The sequence below is a fragment of the Pseudopodoces humilis genome, chromosome 10, assembly GCF_049639895.1.
Source record: "Pseudopodoces humilis isolate 2021_Gansu_Grassland_sample_001 chromosome 10, ASM4963989v1, whole genome shotgun sequence".
Taxonomy (NCBI): Eukaryota; Metazoa; Chordata; class Aves; order Passeriformes; family Paridae; genus Pseudopodoces; species Pseudopodoces humilis.
The window spans coordinates 6,245,724-6,263,059 of NC_142209.1; the positions used below are offsets into that span (position 1 = coordinate 6,245,724).

The 17,336-nt window shown below is 44.6% G+C and overlaps 1 protein-coding gene across 3 annotated transcripts in view; it reads left to right on the forward strand.

Annotated features, from left to right (window-relative positions):
* Window positions 1–4,193: 4,193 nt before the first annotated feature.
* C10H1orf21 (chromosome 10 C1orf21 homolog) overlaps window positions 4,194–17,336 on the forward strand; it is a 109,084-nt gene continuing 95,941 nt past the window's right edge. For all 3 annotated transcript variants that reach the window (XM_014260016.2, XM_014260015.2, XM_088060717.1), the window contains exon 1: window positions 4,194–4,322. The gene's annotated coding sequence lies outside the window, so the exon portion shown is untranslated. The remainder of the gene's footprint in view (window positions 4,323–17,336) is intronic.

A 17,336-nucleotide genomic window follows, 5' to 3' on the forward strand; every position in this document is an offset into this window, starting at 1 on the left:
ACAAGTGTAGTGCTGTGTGAGGTGAATGAGAGCAGTTCCTACTTCCAAGGTCATTATTTATTCAGAGATAATTACTTATTGGTTAAAATGCATTCTCTTATATGCCCAGAATTTGCAATCCATGTTTTTCTGTATTGCAGATTAACATCCATTTCCATTTTAATAGTGACAGTGAATGCAACAAGCAGGGCCAGACTGTGCAAAACAAACGTCCACTAATTTGTAGTCTTTTAAATATGTAAAGCTAGTCTTTGATGTTAATACACCATTAAAAAGGAGCTGGGAAGTTCACACATCTGTTTCTGTGTCACTTGTCAAGCAGCAGAACAGCTCAAAGAGCAGCTTGTTGTTTTGCAGCATCAAACTCACCTTAACAACTTTGGCATCCTGTAAAATGTTTAATTTTATACAACATGCAAAATCCATGGGAGGAAACTGCATCTGCAGGGCTCATGCCTTTCTGTGCCCTTTCTTCTTTCTCCAGCAGCACCAGCAATGTGGTCCACGTGAGCCTGACTCTGATTCTCCAATGGTCCTTGGAGATGGAGGAATAGCTACATCACCCTGACAGTCAGAGTCCATGCACAGTGACCAAATTTTCCAACCCCGGGGATTATGTTTACAAATATCTTTGAATATCACCACAGTTAGAACATAGTTCAATGTTTTGGGACTACAATGCTTAAAAGGGAAAATGAATTTGTCATAGTGGGGTTTACTGTAGCCAGGATCAAGGTGATAACAATTAATCAAAATTCTTAAATGGTTCCTGGCAGCAGCTTGTGCAGCATTTTAGTTTTTCTTCTTAACTCCTGTTAATGGGGGAAAATGTGTGGCAATTTCACTTATTCTTCTATAAGGTGAGACATGACTGCTCTCATTTCTCCCATTTCTGAAGTGAAGAGCTTCACTGAAGTATCAGGAAATCATCAGTGCCTTTCAGAAAATAAAACAGGGTAACTTAGGCATTTGAAACAGTTTTCAGCTTGAAACATAGACAGTTGTGCTGACAGCAGCTACCCGATCCAAGTTATGGTCTATTTTTCACACTTAACAAGTAGGACACAGGTACAATACATATACTTTTGGCATAGACAAGTAAACTGCATTCCCATTTTTAGGGGAAGACAGAGAGATACTCATTAGCCTTGCTATAACTGAGGCAACATGCGAGGCATGCACAGACTGATTACACTGCAGTACTGTGTTGAAAGCAAATTTTTTTTTCCTTCGTAAATAGGCCAAACTGGTGTTTCTACACCACTCTTTAACCTGCTATCTTAAGAGGCTTGTTCTTTTGGCACAGAGGTGGAGCTTCTTTCAAAAGAAGACAACCAAGTATACAAGGCATTGACTTTCGATACTCAATTATATCCTCATCTTTCCTCTTTCCAAGAGTTTTGAGAGCCTTATTATTATAAAAATAATGATAATTTTATCTTTGTAAATATTTGTCTCTGGTTACTTTTAGCCCATGACTCTCCCAGATTGTCTTAGTTTAGGGCAAATTAGGAAGGAAAACTCCAAATGGGGATTTCCCCAGGGAAATGCCCCTCCCCACTAACTGGTCCGGGAAAAGAAAAAATTCCTTAGAGAGAAGTGGAAAAAGCTGTTTATTTAACAGAAATTGAGTAATATTAAATAATAAAACCTCTTGCTGTTCGATGGGATGGCAAGTCTAGGAAGAAAAGTCCTTTTCATGTGGTGTAGCTCAGCTCGCTCAGGTTCTTATCAGTCCCTCCGGCGCTGGAAAGTGCCGAGGCCCAGGCCCCGGTGGGCCACAGGCGTGAGCTCCCGGGGTTTGGCTGGGTGTTCAGTCCAGAGCAGGCTTGCACAGATCCAAGAAAATTGGGAAAAAAACAAACAAAGGTCCAGGGAACTCCTCTGCCTCAGCTAGCTAAAACTAACTAAAAGCCAGAGAGAAGCTCTGTCCCGCTGTCTGTCCGTGCTGCAGACACCACAGTCCAGGAGCGGGATGTGTGGGAGTGATGTTTTTCCTTAACACAAACTGCGCGCTTCTTCTTCCCCCTCTCTTGCTCCCAAAGCCAGTCTTAAAGGTGCAGAACTTAATATATAACATAAACCAGACGATTGGGGATACCGGTATCATAAAGTCACCCCAGGACACAGATCCACGTCAATTCATTCCCACAGCAGCAGAACTGAAGCAGGAAAGCAAATTTCTGTTCTCGTGTACGAAAAAGTCAGGATTAAATTTGTCCCCTTCCTGCAGGAACAACCGCAGCACTTGGTTTTGATATTAAACCCATAATTTATTTGTCAGTTAATAAACCAATACCTGGTTTGAGCATCACTAGGCTGTGACAGAGCACCAGGCACAGCTGATGGGCACTACTCTTAGTACCAAAATTGTCTTAGATATCAGAAATTGTTTACACTGTTTGTAATTTTTCAGCTTCTAAAAATAACTCTCCAGTCTGCACTGTCTCATCTCAGAAATGAGTAAAAAAACCACCAGAAATCAGGGAAATAACTATTTTCTGTTTTTAGACATATTGTTGACTACATGAGAGTGGCAGACAAAGACTCCATCAACAAATTTGCGCATAAGGAAAAGGATTTTCATGTAAATAATTATTATGAACGTTAACTAGCCGCACACATCATAAGGAAAACATCAGGGAGGTTTGTTTGTGGAGGCTAAACAAAATATGATTGCTTCATGCTGTTCTTTTATTGGAAGCACAGTTTATAGAGGCATAGCAATCATATATATTACACTGTAAGAAGCACCACGTCTTTTTGGAAACACTATCAGGCTCTCTGCAGAAAAACAAAGTTGGCCAAACTTCACAGTTATCAACCTAAAGCTGAAAATATTCCCTCTTCTGGAATGTCTTGATGTTGCACCTTTCTCGTAGTGATTTCCAGTGCAGTGAAAAATAATTAATTGCTAGAAAGTTGAAGGGAGAAATGACTTCAAATGGGATCTTGCCAAGGATTTGGCAAACAAATTTTATTTATTTCAACATTTTCATCATGGTGAAGGAAAAATGTTCTTAGATGAAAACTTATCTGCCTGGATTACTGGATGATACTAAACCCATAAGTGATGAAAAGGATATAGACTTGCTGGAGTCTTTCTAGTTCACATGATAGCATTTCTTGGCTGGAACAGTCTGAGACAGCTTTTATAACCCAATCTTCAAAGAAGCTTTACCTCCATTGCCAGTTTTTTAGTTGTTTTCATGAAAAATTCTGCCTCTGGAAACAGAAAACCATGGGTTTCCAGTAAAAATTTGGGTGCATGGTGCCTCAGAGCTGATAGGCATTTGCACTCCTGGGAAAACAACTTCCATGCTAAGGAAGAGAAGCACTCTGCTGTCCCCCTGCTGAGTGGGACATGGATGCCAAAGACACAGGGGCCTGTTTTTGAGATCCACATAAATATCTCAAAGGCAGGTGCCGAGAGGATGGTGCCAGACTTATTTTGGTGGTGCTCAGTGACAGGATAAGGAGCAATGGACAGAAACTAAAACACAGTAAGTTTAACATCATGGAACCATGGAATATCCAGAGTTGGAAGGACCCACATAGTCATCAAGTACAGCTGCTGGCCCTGCCCAGACACCCCAACAATCCCGTCCTGTGCATCCCTGAGAGTGTTGTCCAAATGCTCCTGGAGCTCTGGCAGCCTCAGGGCCATGCCCGTTCCTTGGGGAGCCTCGTCAGTGCCCACCACCTTGGGGGAAGAACCTTTCCCTGATCTCCAGGATAAACCTCCCTGGCACAGCTCCAGCCGTTCCCTGGGTCCTGTCCCTGGGAACATAGAGCAGAGATTGGAGCTAGCCCTCCATTTCCATGGAGAAGACCTTCTTCCTATGGAGGGTGGCAGAGCCCTGGAACAGTTGCCCAGGGAAGGTGTGGAGTCTTCAAATCTGAAATATCCTAAACCCACCTGTGTCACCTACTATGGGTGACCCTGCCTCGGTGAAGGGCTGGACTGCCTGATTTTCAGGGGTCCCCTCCTAACCCCACCGATTCAATATTTGCGCATCTGTGACCTCACCGGGCGCTTGGTGCCTCCCCGCTCAGAGCCCTTCCCTGCGACACGAGGGGTCCGCGTGCGGGATGAGCGGTGCCGGTAACCCCGCACCCCGCGAGGAGCCGGCGGGGCGGGCGGCTCCTCCCCCTCAGTGACGGCCCCATTCCCGCCCCGCCTCGCCCGCTCCCGCCCCGCCCGCTCCCCGAGAGGCCGCTCCGCTCCGCTCCGCCCCGGTGCACAGCGCCGGGGAGCCGCAGCTGCCCGCGCCCGGCGCCCGCTCCGGCCGGGGGGAGCCGCTCCGAGTGCGGCTGCCGAGGTGAGCGCCCGAGACTGGGGCAGCGCGGGCCAAGGGCGGGGGGAGCGCCCCCCTCCCCCATCCTCCGCGGGGCCGCTCCCGCCTCCGCTTCCCCTCTCCCCTTTCCATTCCCTTATTTCTCGTATCCCGACACCCCTCACCGTCGCCTCCGGACGACGTTTTATTCATGGCCCGGCGGGCTTTGTGCGGAGCGGGCTCCGGGAGCGCCGGACCCGTGGCAGCGGCGGGGAAATGGCTGCGTGTGGGCGGCTCGGAGCCCCCCCCGGCCCGGCAGCGCCGGGGCCATCGCGCCCGGGGGACTCGCCTGCGGCTCCGCGGCCGGGGCGGGAGCGAGCCCTGCGAGCCGCTCTTCGGCGGGTTCTGTATATGTGTCGATGTCTGTATCTATTCGTCTATGCTCTTTTTCGACGTTCGGCAGCAGTGTATTGCAAAGCCGACCGCTCGTGCGCCGGCAGGCACTTACACCATCACCGAGTTAACTGTAGATGTCAGACTGTGCTTGCTCTGGGGTGATGTCAGATTGGTAATAACACGCAGGAATGGGGGAAATCGGTGCGGGCAGAGCGTGATGGAAACGGCACAGACCCAGCTGGCGCGGGCAGAGCCGCCGGAGCCGCTCTGTTCCGCGGTGCAGAGCCTGCTGCGGGGGCAGTGCCCCGGCGCGGGCGGAGCGTGGGGGCACTGCGATAATTAGCAATTACTTGTGGATAGGTGCGGACTCGAAGGAGCAGATATTTATGCCTGGAGCAGACATACTTGGCTGGTTTTGCCTTACAAAGGTATTGAGGCGTGTTTTGGTTAGAGAGTCGGCTGATGCCTGTCTCGTCTGCCAGTTGTGCCATAAGGCAACCTCCTCGGGTATCGTCAGTCCAGAGCAGGAATTCTGTTGTGTGCTGTGGAAAGCTGGCTGTGATCAATAGGCAGTCTCATGTTAGCTCTCGATACTGCCTCTTGATTTCTCCCAAGCTGATCATGGACCAGTGAACTAAAGCTGGGAGATGTTGAAACACGTCCCTCATCTTATTCAGTTCCGCTTTTGCCTGCCCTTCGCTTTCCCTATGCCCTGGTTGGTTGGATTTCAATGGAAAATTCTGTTTCTGAGCCTGTTCTAAGAATTGCGTGTGTTTTAATTTTGCTTGTCTAATTTGCTGTTTAATAGCTGTGAGGCTGAAGCTCCCCATGCCCAGGGGCTGGGGGTATTTGCCCTTCAGTACAAGTGAAGTTAACCGATACTGCTTGACGCTGTTTAACCTTGTATTATCTTAGGTGTTGTATGACGAGGCAGCTTGCTTTGTTTAAGGCTTTGTGATGATGCAATGCAATAATTATAAATCTTCTAATTGTCTGAAGACTCTTTTAAATACTACTTTGTCTTGGGAGGTACTTCATGTGTGTTTATTCCCAAGAGGTGTAGGCAAGGATGAGTAGGGTTTGATATTAATCATCTTGCTTTTGGGGTGGGAGGGTGGGAGCAGTTTGGCATAGGTGCCTTAAGTTGTAATTTATGGGTATCATGATATCATGTGCTAGATAAGCTTTTAGAGGATCTGCCATGTAAATTATGGCCTTTGTTTATATATGTGCAATTATGTTTTGAAAATGCATGCTGTATAGTTTGCTTGTGAGACTGCGCTGAAGCTGTGAATGAGATCCAGCAAAATGTGCTTCAGTTGCGCAGTGGAGCTCAGTGGTTGAGAACATTTTGCTCTGCCTTGTGCTCACAGCCTGCTCCAGGTGTGAATGTGCTCTGTTGCATTCATCTGCATGCTGTGATGTGTGTGGTGGTTGGCTGCAAAAGCAGTGGCCAGGTGCTTTGTTTTTTTTTTTTTTTTCTTTCTCCATGATCTGGTTTGTTCGTGTTTTTTAGAAGAAGTGGGGTGCTGAAATGACTGATTTCAACTGTGTGCTGGAGAGAGCAGCTTGATTATTTCAGGCTGCTGTGGTTTGTTATGCAATCAGATTAACAAAGGTTGAAATGATCATTCAGCTTTGAGTAAACACAATCTATAGAACAGCGTGGATTAGGGCAGCTGTTTACATTGGGTAGATCTGCTGCACTTGGCAAGTTGCAAATATTGGATGGAAACACAATGAGTGAACACAGTAATGTACTAAATAAATTTTTAGCAATCTCTTTGGGATTATAATGTACTTACTATTGATTGTCTGTGCTCCAGGAGCTTCTGCAGCATCTTAGGTGCTGTCTGCATGCATGAGCAAATTTTAGGCTTCATTTAGTTGATAATCCAAGGCCTCCTCGAACGTCTTTGTGCACAGCTGGTGGTGCCTGGGGTACTCTGTGGGCTCTAGGCTACTGCAGTCCAGGAGCTGGGTCAAGCAAGATGAACAATGCTGAGCTGGAAGCTTCCTAAATTAAACAAAAATACAATTCCAGCCATGCTTGCTGAAGCTGGCAGCCCCTCAACTGGTCCTTTATTAGTTGGCCATTTCTTGTTGTTGTCTTGGAGGTAGCATTGCTGCAGGAGAGGTTTTCAGGGATTGTCTCCCTGAATCTGCTCAGCAAGGAGGTGGTGACATGCAGGCTGCGCTGCTAAGGTTGGTGAAGGCATCACCACCGTGCTGGAGGTGAGACCCCAACAGGAGAGACAGGAGCTGAGAGGGGAAGAGGCAGACTGGGATGTGGGGAGGAGAGGGAGGTGTTGGTCAGCATGGACCTCTCCATATGTGTGTGCAGTGCCTCACTGGGACCCCCGCCTGCAGCTGCACTGCAGTGGACTCACCTAAGCTCTGCTGCTCTAGGAGTGCATCTTGTTCTGAAAATACAGGATGTGTTGGCATCAAGTGTTTGGGGAAAAGGAGGAGTAAGCAACTCCTGCAGTCAGTTTTCCAGAGGCCTTTGTTTTTGTGTGGAGCCTGAGCTTTCCAGTCTTCCTCTCATTCAGGGAAAGGTATGGTACTCTCGAGGGTGCTGCTTTTCCATCCACTAGCAGGGGATGGAACAGGACTGTATATTGAATACACGTTAAAAAATACTCTGGAAAGAGTTTATTATTATTGTTGTTATTTATTTCCTTGATGGCTGTGTTTAATTCTATGTAAGCAGATATGTAATTGCAAAGGGATTTCACAGGCATTTTCAAATGTCTATCACTGTGCTACTGGCTACTCTGTGTGCTGTATAACATTTGTGATAAATGTACACAAGCACATTTTGGGTACACTGGAATCTAAAAAGGTACTTCAAGGAATAGGTAATACTATTAAGCCTATGTTGTTGTAGCATGTTCAGAGGAGGCAGTGTGGAATGTGATATGCAATCAGTCATGTTAAGACTATTTTTTTACTGGTACAAGTTTACTTCTCTGATTTATTAACAGGTTAGTCTTTTGTCATCTTCAATCTTGTGAATAAAGTAAGAGCAGTTATTCTGTGTCCGACTAGACAGACTGTCTGTCTAGCTCAGTAGCTCTTCTGATGGGACCACTCCCAGGTGCATAGTAAAACTGGAACAGTGAAGTACTCCTGGTAAGCCCTTGTAGCAGTCACCACTCTAGGAGACCTTTGGGCTGGCAGTTCCGGGGAGGCTTATGTGTTTAATAGCTGCTGATGGATTGTCTTCTCTAAAAAATGTCTTAATTAGTTTTGAAAAATTTTGTGGTATTGGTGTTCACAACCACCTGTGCTGGTGAACTTCTGGTGTAATTGTCCAGTCTGGAAAGGATTTTATTTTTTTAATTTTGCAGTTTTCTATTTGATGTGCTTGTGATTTTATCTGAATTCTATAAGAATAGGTTTCTTTTTAGATTTTCACACAGAAATAAACTATATATGGGGGTGCTAAGAGGTCTTAGAAGGTACGTGAAGAAAACTGCTTTATATTTTCAGTGAGGTATAATCTCAGCCCTGTTTACAGTCATCTTTCATGCACAGGTACCATTATGGCTGTTACCTTTAGGTGACTGCATACAAAAAAAAAATGTTCAGATACAGGAAGTGATTTCTGAAGCTGTGCATCTATGTGGCATAGATTGGGGTGTCTCTGGATTCAGAAACATTCAGATGACAAAAGAGTTGCTGCAAGCCAAGGAGCAACTTCAGCAACGTTGCTGGAAGATTTACCAGTAAAAGAAAGATTGAAAAAAGATTGAAAAAGATTTAAAGTAAATCTTAGCAAGGGATCTAGCATAAGAATGTGAAGAATAGAATTTAAAAGTTGTATTAAAGAGCTTGAAGTTAAGTAATACAGATTCTAGTAAGTGCTGCATGATGCAGAAAAAGCAGTAACTCAGTCCCTGAACTGTTCTATAAGCTGGCTTCCACCACGCCATCCTCAACCATTTCAGGAGTACATGAGTGGTAATGAAGTTGTGGTTTAAATTCTGCTTTGTGTGGCAGGGAAGCAGGATCTTTTGGCTGTGAATTGACCTACAGTATTTGCTTTGGTGCTGGTGGTTCAGGAGTCTGGGTTATAGGAGCCCTCTTGGGTCACAGACTTCTGGATACTGGTGGTAAAGTTGTTTGATTTATTAAAAGAAGCTCTTCAAAGGTTGGTAATTTATTACCAGAATTATACAATCAAAGAGCATCCTGAGCTGGAAGGGACCTATCAGGATCATTGAGTCCAACCCTGTCCCTGCATAGACACCCTACCAGTCCCACCCTGTGCATCTCTGAGAGCATTGTCCAAGTGCTCCCGGAGCTCTGGCGGTCTTGGGGCTGTGCCCATTCCCTGGGGAGCCTGGGCAGTGCCCTTATTGTGGCGGCTTCTGAAATCCTGTTGATAAAAATGGGGTAGAATTTTAAGGTTTTTAAAGCAAATAGAAATTCTTCATCTTGTCATTTCTACTACTATTCCACCCTTAGGCCTGTAAACTTACGATTAAAGTATTATGAGAATATTTCATTTTATTATGAGTATATTTCAGCCTGATGGTTTACAGGTGGGATAATAGTAGAGACTGACCAAACATTTTGTTTTAAAAATAGATAGGATCACATAATGATGCTATACACAACAACAGTATATGGATAAGATATCTGGAACAGTGGTAATCCGGCAGCATCCTTTGCCTGCATGTCCACTGTTGATTGCTTCAAAGGAAGGTAATTGTGAAGAGATGCCAGTGCCAAGTGATTTAACTTGGAGTGTTGATCCAGTCCTGAGCAGACTTTATGCAGGGCTCTGGGTTAGTAGTTTGGAGAAACAGGTTTTTAAACTATTGTGAGCTCCTAATTTCTTATCTGAATAAGAGAAAACCATTCTTCCTCTTTTTTTTTTTCTTTTCCTTTATTTTCCTTTTTTTTTTTGTGGAGGTCCGTCTGTCCCTTTGTGTTTTGAGTTGTTTACAGAGATCCATATCTTAATGTGTAGCACGTGCTTAGGAAATCTGAGGCCCTATTTTGGAGAATAAAAAAGAAGCCATTGAACTTGTCTGAGAGCATCAGGATGGGATCAGAGGCTTTCCTCATGCTATGAAAGTATCCTCAGTTTATTCTCCTTCTGTCTCTGTATCTCTAAGAGAAAAAAACAGACTTTATCTGTCAAGTCTGAAAAAAGATAAAGAGCAAGTTCACTTGAAATATGTATTTAATAGGGAAAATTTCCCAGGATCTATATATACAGGTAGGCATTTTCCCGAAAGTATTTAGATGTTGAGGCTATAAAAATGTTGCTGCTCACCAAAATTCTAGCCCTGGATGTATCTATAAATACCATAGCCTTACCCCTTGGGCTCTGTGAAATTATATGTAGCTGGAATAATTTAATACATCAGGACTTAAAAGGACCTTGATGACTTTGTGCTTTTATAATAAACAAGGAAAAGTTTATCTAGGTTGCCCAGTTTATTCACACAAAGACAGCTCTTTACTTGGGGAGGGGGAGGTACTTACCTCTTAGGCTTTCTTCCTTAGGATTTTTATCTCATTCCAAGATTTTATTAATAAAAGCAAAACAACTTTAATGTTTATGCATTTAGACAGACAGAACTCTGCACTTTGGAGTCATGGCTAATTAGATTTGTGGAGCCTGTGCAGCCTTTGGATATTGGGCAGAGAGATTGTTTTCGCAGGAAGACGCAGAGGAAGGAACACATTGCTTGGATTCCCTTTCTCACAGCGCAGCAGCATTTTCCATGCCCTGTGCATGTTAATGATGTTGGTGTGCTGTTCTTGGGGAAGCAGGCTTGTTGAAGTTCACTTTTGTGTTTGGAGGATTCCTTTTAAATTGCTATTCAGTAAAGCTCTGAGTAGCAGACATTTGCACTTCTCCATCAGAAAACAGTCTGAGGGAAGAATTGGCTGGTAAACCAAAGCAAATGCTGTCAGTTTCTAAGGGCTGGTAGTGGGCTGTAAGCCCATTTCTGCTTCAGCTTTGACGGATGACTAAGATGTTTCTCTGTTCTGGCAATACCTGCTTTGGATCCTATTGCTTAATTTCATCTACAGGCCTGCTCACCCCAGCTGCATCTTGAAGGGAGCACAGCTGATGTGCAGTAAATGCACTGACAGAGTGTGCAGGAGCAGGTCTTCTGTTACCGATGGATGTGCCCAGCTCCAGGGCATTTTCTGAGCTGGGGTGTTTCAGGCTGTGGTTTGTGCTGCTGAGCATGGCCAGCCATGTGATGCTGAAGGACAGGCTGCTTCTCCTCTCCTCCCAGTGCAGCCGTGCCTCTTATGTGCGTGCAGTAGTTGTGGTCTGGTGGATGCCTGGAGGCTCAGCTTTTCCTTCTGAGCCTTTATTTTTACAGGAATCTGAAACAGCAGAGCTGAAGCTGCTGAATAAGCCAGACTGAATCCAGGGGAGCAGATCTGGCTCTCTCCTTTGTCTGCCTCAGAAATGTGGAGAGGAGAAACTCCTGTGAGTACTTCAGAGAATTGTTTGATTAGTGGGTGAAAGGAAAGGCAGCCAGGGTTTTCTAATCCCATCTCTATTCTTTTTACCACTCAAAGGTCTAATGGATATAATTGGTTTTTTCGTATGATTTATGTTTTTAAATTACTCCCTAGTTTTCAGGTTGAGAGTCCATCAGCCAGGGCTACTGAAATGAAAATCGAAACCTTGTGATGAACAAGATCCTGATCTCTGTTTAATAGTAAGAGGGAGCTGTATTCTTTCTGCTTTGGTCACGTTGGATAAGGTGTATCTTTGTGATTAAAACATCCTGATGCTTATGGGAGGAGGGGAGTGCTTCTTCCTTTTGTCTCCAGCATTGCAGCAGTGATGTTAATTAAATACCAAACAATTTTGGTTTGGGCAAGTTTGCTATGGCAGTGAAAATGTTTTGTTTGGGAGAGCTGCACAAATTACACCCACAGGCGTTCATGCAGAGATAAATCAGCCCCTGGCTGGCCCAAATCTTCCTGCTTCAGTCTGCAGAAATATTCCAGAGAAGCTTTGAGAATGGCAAAGAGTCAATGAGCATGTTCTGGAGCAGATTGTGTCCGGGCACAGCCCTGAGCAGACGTCACAGGGAGGAGTGACTGTGATCCCAGCACAGAGAGGCTCTGTCAGTGGGACAGGCACGCTGGGGTGAGCAGCTTGAAATGTGGGGCTGCTTTGCTGTTCTTTCACAACAACAGGACTGAGCTGGATTTTCCTGTAACTACCATTCTGCATATTTGGCATTTTGGCAAGAGGAAGACTGTTTTCTGAAAAATCAAACCTTGAAACGTGGAATAAGAGACCTCAGGCTTAGTAACAGCATTTAGGATAATAATAAACGCTCAGCCTTGTGAAGCTGCATTTAGTTGTATGTTTATTTGGGGATTTTTTACAAGCATAATGGAAAATTATGTACTTGACTCTTCTCAGTGTTGCGATGGGATTCAGGGGACCTAATTTCCCTAAGACTATGAAAATCCCAGGCTTTGCCATGTAATTTTTGTTTGCCTTTACACTTCTGTGGTATTCTCTGAGCCTTCTTTCATCCACAGTAAATGCTTGAGTGCTGCAACAGAAATAGTTTAAAGGCCAGTGATTTGAGAGAAAAAGAGCTGGAGCTTCTTAGATATCTGGGGACTGGAGGAAGTAGGATTAATATGGCATTAAGACAGAAATTTGTGAGAGAAGCTCGGTCAAGTGGATTCATGAAGTAAAAGTCACTTCTTCAGCCAAAGGGGGATCAGGCTGATAAATTTCTGACAAGGTGTTTTGCCTGGCCTCTCCCACAGACTGGGTAGCTGTCACATACTTTCTCTGCAATTGCTTGGCATTCTGAGATACCGTGCCTTAAAAAAAGACTCCGAGTAAGCAGCTTTCCAGAAGGTCATTGGAAATTTAATACTACAGTGCACTGAGGTTTGTGAGTGACCCGTAACACAAATAACAGTGCTGACAAGTTGCTTTTCAATTATTTATTCTTGTACAATAAGTTGTTGGCCATTAAGATGGGTTGTCTATGCAAAGTGGTTCTATAAAATGCAAATTATTAGCTTCTATATGGGTCAGAAAACATTGCATACTTGGTATAACTCTTGTAGTTAAATAGACTCCTTTGCTAAGCAAATAATTTAAGCACTGGTTGCTATCAGCATTGTCAAAAACGTACATGAGTTCTTGCTGAATGTAAATAAGAGTTTCAGCTTTGAATGATGACTGCAGGATTTAGCTTAAAAACTATTTCTGGGCCACGGGCACAGCCCAAAGCTGAGGGATGTATGTGGCTCTGCTCCTGGGATGGCGTCAAGGATGGAGGATGACTAAGTCACCCCTGCAACTTCCTTGTTGCTCCAGAAAGGTGGTGATTTATTGCAGCTCTGTGTCAGCAGTAAATCGCTGTCCACCCATGCTGATTCAGCCGCCCAACTTAGCTGGGAGTTAGGGATGTGCCCTGGGTCCCTCCCGGCTCCTTCCCACCCAGCAGCTGCTGAGGATGGGAACAGGGACATCACCCTTCCTGCCCCATGTCCAGGTACCAGCCAGGCCATGAATCCTGTCCTCATGGATGCATGGGATTGGGATGGTGTTCTTGCGGAGTCAGGGAAGATCAGCTGGGCAAAGCCTTAGGGCTTTGGGCTTCTGAAGGTTCTGAGGTGGAAGCAATAGCAAATGTAGCAGAATCAGCACATAATGATGTTGCTGCTCTATGAAAAATTGGTCCAAACCCTTCCAGGCCCGGCCCTGGCTTTCCTTTGTAGGCAGAACAGGTTTGGCAGTAGCGCAGGACTAAGGAGACTACACAAAACAAGGGGGAGTTCACTGAAGACATTAAGTGTAACATGTCAAGGGCTCCTGCTTTTCTGGGGTTTACAATGACTTCAATGCATGAGGATAGATTTCTTTCCTCCCATTGTGATGAGTAAGGCAAGTAGTTGTTTTACTGCTGCCTTTTCTCTCCTCCTTGCCCTCCAAAAGAAAGCCCAAGGTGCAAATCCCCACCAGTCTAAAGACCTGATTTTGAAATAAAACATTTCAGGTACAGGAATGATCTGGCTGTGGTGGAGACTGATGACAATGCTTCCTCTGTTCTCTTGCATCCTGCTCTCCCAAGAGCTGCTGCTGTCCTGGGAAAGCACATGGAGATCTCACTTGCTTCCTCTTGTCGTCACAGCCCTATTTCTTTAGTGGAGAGTAAATAACCAGGATAATTATTGGGTTCCTGTATGTTTGTGCCCTAAGCCAAATGCAGAAGAAACTACTATTTTCTGGAGTATTTTTGCATCATCCTGTGCTTTGGAAAGGCACAACAGACTGTTGTTGGCCATAATCGGCATCAACTACTTCCTGAGGTATTGTCTTGCCAAGCAGGAGGCAAGTTTTGATGCAGTCCTGCTCGGAGGCAGAGGTGGGAGGGAAGATCCCAGGTGAATGAACCATGCCATAAGGATGAGGAAATTATTCCCCAAAATCTGTGAGCTTTCCTAATGTGTGGGGTCAGCTCTGCTTTTGATCTTGGTTGTGACTGAATATCCTCAGGAATAAAAATTGCAAATTAAGAGTGGAGGCGGCCCTGAAGACTTCTGGATTTCTGTTTCATGGTTGGTACCTGGTGAATGGCGCTGTCCGGTTTGCTGATGGATTCTTTTCATTGGTAAATTGGTGACTTCTCTGCTTTTTTAAGTGTTTGATTTCCCATTCTTCTTTTCCCTGTCTGTAATTTTCCATTCCTTACCTGCTGCCATCTCCCCTGCTGCCATCATGAACATGCCTGAATGTTTGTGTTGAAATGGTTTTATTGCTTTCAAAATACTATGTGTGACTGGGTATAAAACTGAAAGTAGCATGTGAGCTTCAGCCTGCTGCTTCAGGGCCTGTGAAATCAAACTCTGTGAGCTAGCATCCATATCCATAAGGTTTTTCCAAGTGCAGACTAAGCTGAGGTGCTGCTGACTGTGGGAATGCTGACTGATGTTGAGGGAGAAAAAACCCAACATTGCAGGAGTGCAGGGGCCTTCCTGTATCATCAGACTGCAAGACTGGTTTTGGGCTTTGATTTAAATGTCAAAGGAGTGATGGAAAGCAGAAGATGGGAGTGACTTTGGCCCTTAAGGCAGACTATGCCTCTTGGTGGTAGGGTTTGGAAGTTGTCTCCAGTTCCTTGTCCCTACCTGGTCATTAGCCACCAGGTTGAGTAGTTTGAAGGATTTGAGGTGCTCTAGGAGGAGGTTTAAAACTGATGGAAATTACAGTGGCCTCAGGGGTAGCACCTTAGACCTTCAGTTGTCTGTACTTATGTGGAAACATAGAAGGGCTGTGTGCATCTGTCTTTGACAGTTTCCCTGGTTTCTGTTCTGTTTTCTGCTTTGTTTTAGGGAATATTGGGGAAAAAAGAGAACAAGCATGCACTGGTAAAATAGTTTCAAAGCCTGTGATAAGGAGGAGAATATGTATGTGCTTCCATATATTGCTGGAATAAGAGAAAAATGACATGGGGTAAGGAATGGTGCACTGGGATGGGAATTGGAAGACCACAGCTCTTTTTTCCAGAGGGCTGTGGAGTTGCTGTGATGGGAGTTGCTCATCCAGGTTCTCTGCAGCCACAACAGCATCTTTGTGGTAGGACTCAGATTTTTCTGTGCTTTGCTATCACAAAAATAAGAACTGGTTCTTTTTCTTGCTTTTGAAGTGGGTTTTTTTGGGTTTTGGGGTGGGTTTTTTTTTTAATCCAGATTTAAATCTGGATTATTTTTCATAATCCTTTGATCAACTTGGACCTCAGTAGTTTCATCTGTTCTCATAATAGGTTTGCTTGTCAAACACGATTTTTAAGTTCAGAATTATGACAGAATAATTCTCTGCTCTCTTGCTGTCTATGACAAGTACTAATGCTCAGAGTGCAGTCCTAGGAGTGGGGTGTGTGTCCCTATTTCCTGATGTTTTTCGAAGCTTCACCTGCCTCCGCAGGGCGAAGGCAGTACTGATGGACTGCAGGGTTGTGTTCCTAAAAACTGTAAACAACAATTCTGACTCATTGGTCATGGAAGACAGAAGTACAGTCAAATATTGTGGCTATGTTAATTTGTTTACAAATAAGAAAATTCGTGTAAATATCATTGCAGATGAGGTTTAGCACGTCTTACTGATTGTCCTCTTTAGAAGGTGTATGGCTCCCCTGCACATCTGGTGTTTGGTTGTCCCTCTGACTTCAGCTCCCCACCACTTTTCTACAGTCCTTACTTACCTCGTACAGACTGGACTCTTTGGGTTCCTTGGGCTTAGCATGTGTTAAATGTGAAGAAGTTCAGAGTAATGGCTGGCCACCATGATGCCAAGCAAAGGAGGTATTCACAGATGTTCATAGCATGACCTGGGTTGGAAGGCACCTTGAAGATCATATCATTCCAACCCCTGGAATGGCAGGGACACCTTCCACTAGACCAGATTGCTCCAAGCCTCATCCAGCCTGGCCTTGGGTATTTCATGTTGGCTGACTCTTCATTTTGGGGTAAAGGCAGAGCTTGAGCATGTTGTGCTGTCACTAGTGGACATGAAGTATGAAGCAATATTGCAAGCAGCTGAGGTTTATTTTCAGGAGGAAAAAAAGCCTTTATTTCAAGTGTTCCTTTTTATAAGGTGTTCTGATACAGGTTAACCTGATTGGTACAAGGAAGAACACCTCTCTCCTCCCATTGCTGGAACAAGAGAAAAACACTCTCAGAACATCTTTGTCGTTGTTTTGAGAACCAAAATCTTATTTACACAACCGTCCTTGAGAGAGAGAAGTTTCACAAAAGACTTTCCTTTGGGTAGCAGATCAACCACTGAGAGCCTGAAACTCTCTCAGGTTCAGAAAATCATGTCCACATTGTGTCTGGGCTGCCACCATCCAGAGCTGGTGTCAATAACCAGAAAAATGACATGGAAAGTGGGAGTACAATGTTTGTAATGTAATAAACATGGAGGTGGCAAGGTGGAGGGCTGAGATGGAATATGAAGACCTAAACAGCTGATGGCACAAGGCTGGAAACGGGCAGGAGAAACTGAGGCATGGCCTAGCAAAACAGCAAAACGAAAAGGAGGCACTTGCTGTTGGAAAGGAAATTGTGTAAGGCTACACGAGTGCTTTGCATTGCTGTCTCAAGGTGTGTGTTCAGGGCAGAAATGATCAAATGCTTCTTTCTTCTGTCCTTCATATGGTGTGTGTTATGAATAAAAACTTTCTGAGTGCTCAAGCCAGAGCTGATTTCTATAGGCTGCCATGGCTTTGTATTGCTTTTCTTCATTGTGCACCCTTCTAATGGCTGACATACAGTTGGGCTGGATCCAGATGGAATATTTTTCACTCAAAGCATGCTGAACACAGCACCACTAGGTATGGGCAAGGCCAAAGAGGAAAGATTCAGTCAGGGTTTTTCTTCAATTCTGAAATACTAAAGATCAGCCAAAAAGCTTGTAAATATTCCAGCTGTAAACTGTCGTGATTCTGCTTAATGTGCTTTACTCATCTTCCTGTCATCTCTTCCAGGGGGAAATGTTAATATTCCACTTAGGGAGCAGTATTTCTTTTGATCTCTGGCTGCACCCCTTGTTTGTTCCCTAAACCTTCTTTCTTTCTACCACAAACCACTTAGATAACTGGTGTTACAGCAAAATAATCACCACTTGTGATTATT